Here is a 10,159-nt window from a genome sequence, read left to right on the forward strand (position 1 = left end):
AAAATACAAAACACAGAAGTCTATCTAGGCCTCAAAGGATAACTGTCTTCAGCTTGCCGTCTCGGCGAGCTGGGAAGGGGGGTATGGCCCGGTTGCCATGGCACCTGGCTGATAAGATGCCATGCGAGGTCAAATTCATGTAGGCTCAAGACAGAGACAGTGAGTGATACACACTAGCAGCGCAAAGTCACTACACAGGGCCAAAAGGGTCAAGAGGTCAAAGGAAAATGGTCAATTCAAGCATAAAATATAAACAGATAGAAATTATCTATCAAACCCATCGCATTTTATGCGCGAATGATCATATGACCTTTGACAAAATCAAAACCTCAGGGGAAACTTTACTTTATACTATGGATCAGGAACATGAAAAATAAAAAACACAATGATTTCAACTTTACTAGGCATAAAATCCTTAATTAAATGGTACTGTGGGAACGAGAAAAAATGGCTTTTCTCTCTTGATGATGATGATGGTGATGAAGATATCTTCGGGGCCTGGCAACCAAACCCAGCAAACCGTTGCAGCCAACCTGGCCGGCGAGATGTGTCATTTGACCACATGAATGTTCATTTTTCAGTTCTTCTGGTTCGCCATCAGTTCGTTGTCAGAACTGAATCTGCGAGAGTTCTTTTTGGCTCGTTTGTCGGAGCCGATTCTTCGCCCCTTCCCCCCCTAATGACAGGTTCACAGATACACTCGATCTCTGCAAACAGACAAGGTTCAAGAGCTGGGAGAGGGGAAACGGGGTATTCTGCATGCGCTCCAGCGCGATGTCGCAACAATGTCTTTGGGAGTCCCTTAAGTACCATATACAGGTCAGATATAGAATCAAGTGATTCTGGGGAGATTAATGCCTAGTCCAAATCGAACTCATGATGATAAAAACCAAAATAATAAAATGGAGAAGGAAATGTTCCTATATTGACAATTTAGGGGAAATATGAAATGACTAAAACCTTTTATTTAAATCAAATGAAATCAACAATAAAGTAATACAATTGGAGGTGATTAAACGTAGCTTGGAAAGCGTAAATCAGCAAACAGGAAAGGAAAACAACATAAACTTACATCAACATGAAAACAAAAATTTTAATAAATTTGTTCCCAATGGGAAATCTATGGGCAACTAGTTAGACTGTTCTGGGGTTGGGCCTAACCAGTGAATTTAGAGGATCTGCTCTGGGGAGTCGGGTCTGCGGGTCAAACCTTGCATACAAGAATGGAATTTCGAAGTCCACAATCCACCACAAACACTTTTCAGACTCCATCGCATTTGTGGGCTTTGAAATTCTCGGCCTGTCCACCGACCGACTCCCACCTGCAGCAGTCCTTTTATCTGTAAATAACAGAAAAAACAAACAAAGAACGAACTGGTGAATGTCATGAAACAAAAATAACATCGTATCAAACAGACAGATCTAGTTAGAGAGAAAAAGTATGCGTATTTCAGATTTTCAACAGATACAGATAGATTGACATGTGGGCCACTACAGGGCAACATCGCACATGGAATACAGACAGACCGTTGAATCCTAAACTACACATGTTATGTTTCATAAGAAGAACAGGTTACCACATGGCAAGACACTGAACGCAGAGAGAACATTACCGAACTATGTGCACACCGGCTTGACATGTTATGTTTCAAGACACTGAATCCGATCAGGTTAAAACATTACGATGACTCGCTATGTGCACTGGAAATTGGTGAAGATTCACCAGAAAAGTAGATTATTATGATACGATGTATGGCAAGGGAAAATGCCAGATAATAACTATTAAAAAAATGAACTAATTTGACAGGCGTTCACAATGGAAACCTCGTAAGCGCCACAAACAGAGACATGCACGCAGAAAACCCAGCACGCACATACACACAGAGGCACACGTACGCATACATTCCAAAGGAAGCACGCACGCACACACACTAACTAACTAACGGGGGTGAAATGGGAGACAAAAACAACTGGAGATAAAACAGATAAATCAAAACAGTAGGACAGAGAAAGAAATCAAGCATTGATTTACTTAACTGAATGTGTAGGAGAGGCAAGCAGGATTCAGATTTATGGTGCAGACTTTATGGACACGCGTGGTCCACAGGTCCAGTTCGTGAAGGCATTCACGAACCCCATAGCTGGTAGTGTCCAAAAGGATAATCCAATGTTCCTGAATCGATAATGCCGACTTAAAACAGCCCCCTCTGAAGATAAAACAGCGGAGCTCTCGGGGAAAAAAGGAAGAAGGATATTTTTCCTTATCTGATTCTTTGTGCCTTTTCGGTAACAGCTAATTAAATAAATTAGACTTACGCACTTCAAAGGAGACTCGAACGGGACCAAGTTGATAGGAATTTTATCCCATCATAAGATAAATAACAGGCAGGGGAGGACTGTAAAAAACCCTGCAAAGACTATGAATTATGATAACAGCTCTCGTTAGCCGAAGAGCTATAAGCTGTGAGTCTCCGAAGCAAAAGCCCAAACTGCCCCGGATGCTCACAGAGTACATTTACTTTAGGAGCAATCCCATTACAATACTTATACTTAACTTTAGCTTTGACCAAAATACTTTAAGTAAATTAGCAAACATGAACAGAGGGATTACTCCATATAGCAAAAACATTACCTTATTTCCCCAGAAAGAGAGACGTCCATAGCAGAGGGAGGTTTTTAGTCGTTTTATATCGTTTCAGAGAGAAATAGAACATGGATTCACAAAACACAGCATGATAATCAAATACAGAGCCTAGACCCCCGTAGGGGGGGTCTAGTAGAATGGTTGCAGGTTTCTCTCTACTGCCTCCAAAATGGCAGACAGTATTTATACTCTACAATACAAAATGGAGAATGGTACAAAGCCGACGTGGCACGACCGAGGAGTATCGTACTCAAAGTATGGAAAAGTACTGGAATGGAAAAATACAAAACACAGAAGTCTATCTAGGCCTCAAAGGATAACTGTCTTCAGCTTGCCGTCTCGGCGAGCTGGGAAGGGGGGTATGGCCCGGTTGCCATGGCACCTGGCTGATAAGATGCCATGCGAGGTCAAATTCATGTAGGCTCAAGACAGAGACAGTGAGTGATACACACTAGCAGCGCAAAGTCACTACACAGGGCCAAAAGGGTCAAGAGGTCAAAGGAAAATGGTCAATTCAAGCATAAAATATAAACAGATAGAAATTATCTATCAACCCCTTTTTGGTGTTTTGAAGCATTACGTCATGCTTTAGCTTTTGGAAAATATAGCAGATCTACAAGCCCATAGCGCGGCACCGAGTGGCGCGCTATGAGCTTGTATAGGTCTGCTATATTTTCTGGCAAAATCGTGAAAATGTGGCGCTAATCTTTGAACATAAATTCTTTCATAGCGAATGTTTTTAACTCAAATACTTCTGGGTGGGGGGGGGGGGGGGGTCCCTGGAACTACATAGCGCTATATAATGTAATGGATTAAATAACCCTTAATTTAACTATAATGTAATGGATTAAATAACCCTTAATTTAACTATAATGTAATGGATTAAATGACCCTTAATTTAACGATAATGTAATGGATTAAATAACACTTAATTTAACTATAATGTAATGGATTAAATAACCCTTAATTTAACGATGATGTAATGGATTAAATAACACTTAATTTAACTATAATGTAATGGATTAAATAACCCTTAATTTAACTATGATGTAATGGATTAAATAACCCTTAATTTAACTATAATGTAATGGATTAAATAACCCTTAATTTAATTATAATGTAATGGATTAAATAACCCTTAAATTAACTATAATGTAATGGATCAAATAACCCTTAACTTAACTATAATGTAATGGATTAAATAACCCTTAACTTAACTATAATGTAATGGATTAAATAACCCTTAACTTAACTATAATGTAATGGATTAAATAACCCTTAATTTAACTATAATGTAATGGATTAAATAACCCAGTGTTGTTTTTGGCAGCAGATTTGGATTTTAGTTTTAGTCATATAGTCTCTTGAATAGTTTTCATTTAGTTTTAGTCACATTTTAAGTTACCTGGAATGTTTTAGTGTTTAGTCTAGTTTTAGTCGACTAAATATATATAAGATTTTAGTCGACTAAATCACTTCTGCAGTTGATTTAGTCTGAGAAAATGTATTTTGTCGGGCCTTGATGCCGTCGTAATGACAGATTTTTTCACTTGCTGAAAATCAGCATGCAACGAATTGTAAACTGGATCTCTTGTCCACTATAGTCCCTTCCTAACATTTTAGTCTAGTTTTTATGTGTTGACGAAATTGTCAGTATATATTTAGTCTTAGTTGTATCATCATAGCTTAGTTTACATTAAGTTTACATTTAGTTTTCGTCAGTGAAAATGTTCGTCTTAGTTTTAGTCGACGAAATCAACACTCTGGCCAAGATTATGTTTATTTGTCCACTCAGGTCAGAGGCCACGTCATTTATATCATTAGACACCCTGGAGTCTACTGTATGTGTCTATGAGGTGACAGTACTTCATTAGACACCCTGGAGTCTACTGTATGTGTCTATGAGGTGACAGTACGTCATTAGACACCCTGGAGTCTACTGTATGTGTCTATGAGGGTGACAGTACTTCATTAGACACCCTGGAGTCTACTGTATGTGTCTATGAGGTGACAGCACTTCATTAGACACCCTGGAGTCTACTGTATGTGTCTATGAGGTGACAGTACTTCATTAGACACCCTGGAGTCGTTTTCATGTGTCTATGAGGTGACAGTACTTCATTAGACACCCTGGAGTCTACTGTATGTGTCTATGAGGTGACAGTACTTCATTAGACACCCTGGAGTCTACTGTATGTGTCTATGAGGTGACAGTACTTCATTAGAAACCCTGGAGTCTACTGTATGTGTCTATGAGGTGACAGTACGTCATTAGACACCCTGGAGTCTACTGTATGTGTCTATGAGGTGACAGCACTTCATTAGACACCCTGGAGTCTACTGTATGTGTCTATGAGGTGACAGTACTTCATTAGACACCCTGGAGTCTACTGTATGTGTCTATGAGGTGACAGTACATCATTAGACACCCTGGAGTCTACTGTATGTGTCTATGAGGTGACAGTACTTCATTAGACACCCTGGAGTCTACTGTATGTGTCCTATGAGGTGACAGCACTTCATTAGACACCCTGGAGTCTACTGTATGTGTCTATGAGGTGACAGTACTTCATTAGACACCCTGGAGTCTACTGTATGTGTCTATGAGGTGACAGTACTTCATTAGACACCCCTGGAGTCTACTGTATGTGTCTATGAGGTGACAGCACTTCATTAGACACCCTGGAGTCTACTGTATGTGTCTATGAGGTGACAGTACTTCATTAGACACCCTGGAGTCTACTGTATGTGTTGAAATGGCAGTTTTACACACTCTAAACGCGTGAGGAATCACCAGGCTTGAAGGTCTGTCAAGAGGAATCAGGAGGAAAGCAAGTTCCCTTTGTTGATCTTTATTTAACGTGCACAGCAGTACACGGATGCTGCAGCACGCAGGCAGGTCTCCCACAAGCATAACCATACAAGCACAGAGTTACAGTTTATATAGCAGTTTAGTCCCACCCACAAGGTGGACCCAGAGGCAGAACACAGAATCGATGAATTGCCCATTTGCTTGCAGATACAGGAAGATGGGGGGTGGGAGGTGAGAGGGGAAGGGGGGGGGGGGGGGGGGGGACAGGATGAGAAGGAGTGAGGTGAGAGGGGAAGGGGGGGGGGGGGGGGGGGGGGGGGACAGGTGAAAAGGACTCTGTTACTCACAGCATGGTTCCGAGCTTCAAAACTCGGTCTGTATAGACTAATTTAAATGTATTCGAATGATCTTCAAATGAGTCTAGCTGATGGAAATTCCTCGTCAAATCCTTCCTCTTGTTAATTAAACAACAGCTTAATTAAACAATTAATTGTGAATTTTCCATCAATATCAAAATAATACATCATAATACATTTGAAGAAAATACATAAAAAATAGGAGTACTTGTAACATATTTGAGCTAAGCAAAATAATGACACATGGGTTTAACAATCGTGGCTAGGCAATCAAATAAACCAAGAAATCCCTAAAAATGATACTAATACAGTACCCTGTTGAATCAATTTGACCTGTATTTAGCACAGCAACATAACATAACAAATAAACAGAAAACATCATATTTCCAAACAATATTTTCTTTCCAGGTATACGGTCGAGTGATCCCCCCACTTTTTTTCTTTTTCTTTTTAATTGGGCTGTCTGATAGGGGGAGGTGTGTGTGTGTATGTGTGTTGAGTCTCATGGTGGGTAAGTCACATGGTACTCCTTAGCAGACTTCCGAAAAGTGTCTCTCCAAGTCCATTTCCACTTCACCTTCTTTTTCTTCCCACCAGGATTGGAAAATAAAGGCTTCTTTCTGGCCTTAGATTTAAGAAATGGAGGCGTGAACCTCTCCTTTCCTGCCAACTCTGACAGTGCGTGTAAAAACTTACGGAACGCAACTGCCGGTACTGCGGTCATCTCCTCCTTCATTGGTTGGCCCGCTGGAACCTTCCCTGGGCGTGTAAGTGTGTACACCTCTCCCACCGCCTGTTGAACGAGTAGATTCTTGGCCACACCCTCGACGTCCGTCGCTGGTTTGACGATTAGGGTCGTGTAGGTAGGCTCCAGGGCCTCCGTCTCTAGACAGCCGCCTGCCGCCTCTGTAGTCAGCAGCCCATCCAGGGCCTCCGTCTCTAGACAGCCGCCTGCCGCCTCCGCCCTTGTAGTCAGCAGCCCTCCTGCGCTGTGCACAGGAGATGTCCCCTTGCCCTCGACGTCTGTCGCTGGCTTGTCTCCGGTCCCGGGCTGCTCTGCTCCTGCTGGTTCTGTTCTCCCCACCTCGATGTCCGACGATTCCCTCTTGGTTGAAGGCTGTGGACCGTCCGCGTGGTTCTCCCAGGCACTCCCGGCTCCCACAGGCACCGTCTCCTCTACGTACGTAGCTGGCTGGATGTCATCGGCTCCCCATGCCACTGCATCACACACAGGTTTCTCCGCCATGGGCTGTTCTGATGCACCCTGTGCGCGTCTCGCTGTCCCAGGCCCTCTTCTTCCCTGCTCATGTGGCGGTGTGCTGCCCTGGGTGATGATGACACTGCTGCGATGGGGCCCTGTCCCCCCATGGCTGCCAGGGGTGGACGGATGCACAGATGGAAGCAAGGTCTGTGGTTTCCGTGTCGTGTCCGCATCGTCACTGTTGGCCAGCTCTGGGCCAGGGATGCCAGTGCAGGATGGACGTCGGCTCTTAGCAGTGTCATTGGACCGAGCGGAGCCTTCCTTGTGTCGAGCCTCTTTCAATAGGCCCAGTGCAGCGGATATCAGGATTACCGCTGGAGTAGACGGCTGTAGGCTTGTAGTAGCAGTCTTCAATAGGCTGAGCGCAGCGGACACCAGGATTGGCGTTGGAGTCGAGGGCTGTAGGCCCGTAGCAACAGTCTCCAGAAGGCTGATCGCAGTGGACACCAATATTGCCGTTGGAGTAGAGGGCTGTAGGTCTGCAGCAACAGTTTTCAATAGGCTGAGCGCAGCGGATATCAGGACCGCTGCTGGAGTAGAGGGTTGCAGGCCCGCAGCAAGAGCCACAGCCGTCCGTTGTAGCTGGATGGCAGATTGACCGGCCCGCATGGAGCCCAGGCAGCCCAGGTCCAGGGTCTGCTGTGGAGGAGACAAAGGAGAATTCTGAGGAGCCAGTGGCCCGCTCTCTTCCCTCAAAGAATCTATGTTTGGAAGTTCCCTCATATGACTCTCCCGTTGTCTAAATTGTGCTTCCTCCATCCACATTGACAATACTTTCCTGTGGCGGTCACATCTGTCAAGTTTGTGCGTTTTAACTGACTTTTTCTTTCTCATTTTCTTCTCAGCTTCTCTTAGTAGTCGGTCTAAGTCAAGCAATTTTTTTATACTTAAAGAGCCTTGTTCTGGGAACCCCATCTGTTTCCAGACATCAAGGCAGTCTAATGCTTCTGGACCATATTTTGCAACCATCCCGCTCATGAGAGGAGACCATCTTTCTTTATCCTCTGTGGCCGGCGCACTCTTCTTATTACCCATACTGGAATATAAATGCTTTACAATACATACACAGCAATCTAGTCTATGTAACACGGTAGTCTTTGTGCTACAGCTTGACTTAATGCAACACGATATCTTTATGTTCTTATCTGAACAAGGTGTCTTTGTGTTTACAAACTTGACTTAATGCAAAACGCGGTATCTTTATGTTTTCTTTATGTTGTTTCCAACAAGGTTAACAAAGTGTCTTTGCGTTTGCAAACTTGGCTTAATTCTTTTCTTTACTTAGGCTAGGCTTGCTGCTGTATTTTGAATCAAGCATACTTGACTATTACAATAGATAGGTTGGCAAAATATGGTCTTAGAATTTATAATTAGCTCTTCAATTGTCTGAAATTTGGAAGATTCTCACCGTTTTTTTAGTGTAGCCACAGGGTTTTGTTAAAATCCTGGCGCTGAACTCCGTAGATGCAGCCTGTAGATGGCGTTCAGTCGGCTTGATCTTCCGGAGCTCAGACGGCACAGGATCCCACTTCTTGACACCAAATGAAATGGCAGTTTTACACACTCTAAACGCGTGAGGAATCACCAGGCTTGAAGGTCTGTCAAGAGGAATCAGGAGGAAAGCAAGTTCCCTTTGTTGATCTTTATTTAACGTGCACAGCAGTACACGGATGCTGCAGCACGCAGGCAGGTCTCCCAGGCAAGCATAACCATACAAGCACAGAGTTACAGTTTATATAGCAGTTTAGTCCCACCCACAAGGTGGACCCAGAGGCAGAACACAGAATCGATGAATTGCCCATTTGCTTGCAGATACAGGAAGATGGGGGGTGGGAGGTGAGAGGGGAAGGGGGGGGGGGGGGGGGGGGGGGACAGGATGAGAAGGAGTGAGGTGAGAGGGGAAGGGGGGGGGGGGGGGGGGGGGGACAGGTGAAAAGGACTCTGTTACTCACAGCATGGTTCCGAGCTTCAAAGCTCGGTCTGTATAGACTAATTTAAATGTATTCGAATGATCTTCAAATGAGTCTAGCTGATGGAAATTCCTCGTCAGTGTCTATGTATTAACTTTGTATTTACTAACTTTGTACATCTCCAGTGACACGTGCACTGACTCGTCGACACACAGCTTTTCATATCAACCCCGCAGGGTCGATACGGTGCACCATGAGGCCCTGGTCACCCACTGGACACCTGACTCCTCCCCCCTGTCACCTGACTCCTCCCAGGGCCCTGTCAGCTGTACCAGACACACACACGCAGGTACACAGACGCACACACATTATGTGTCAGACGGCCCACCGCGGTCCCGTCGCTATTTGAGATATAATTAATCCTACCTCCCGTTGTTGTCGATCGCCTCCGGGGTGTTTTGGCTACATTTAGCTACTTCAGCCACATCCGGGATATAACATCCGGTCCACATCCGGGATATAACATCCGGTCCGGTATAACATCCGGTCCACATCCGGGATATAACATAGCTCCGCTGCTATATAAGTCGCTCTGATTGGATGGATTAAATAACCCCGTGCGTTCGGGGGGGGGGGGGGGGGGGGGGGGTGTTAATGACGGAGATGTCGTGATAGCAGGGAAGTACCTTTATCAATTAAGAAATCGAGAATGTCGTGATCCGCAGTCAATGTGTTAAGTAATGCAGCTGTTTAACAATAATGCCACTCTAAATGAAACCTAGTGGTCCCCGGACCACCTGGGACCACCCTCAAGGACCACTAGTGGTCCTTGAGGGTGGTTCCAGGTGGTCCGGGGACCACCCTCAAGGACCACTAGTGGTCCCTGGACCGCGGCGGTTGAGAACCACTGAAAACCCACTGAAAACCCCTCCCCCTCTCCCCCCAGGAGGGACGCTAAAGGAGCAGAGGGTTGCCAGGTCTTCTCTGCTCCCCCAGGAGGGACTCTAAAGGAGCAGAGGGTTGCCAGGTCTGTTCCCCAGGAGGGACTCTAAAGGAGCAGAGGGTTGCCAGGTCTTCTCTGCTCCCCCAGGAGGGACTCTAAAGGAGCAGAGGGTTGCCAGGTCTTCTCTGCTCCCCCAGGAGGGACTCTAAAGGAGCAGAGGGTTGCCAGGTCTG

At 44.8% G+C, this 10,159-nt stretch overlaps 1 protein-coding gene across 1 annotated transcript in view; it reads left to right on the plus strand.

Annotated features, from left to right (window-relative positions):
- Positions 1-10,159, plus strand: part of LOC310864930 (prolyl-tRNA synthetase associated domain-containing protein 1-like) — a 48,960-nt gene that overhangs the window by 18,528 nt on the left and 20,273 nt on the right. The window lies entirely within an intron of this gene.

Source organism: Protomyctophum parallelum (genome assembly GCF_964188405.1).
Source record: "Protomyctophum parallelum genome assembly, chromosome: 9".
Lineage (NCBI taxonomy): Eukaryota > Metazoa > Chordata > Actinopteri > Myctophiformes > Myctophidae > Protomyctophum > Protomyctophum parallelum.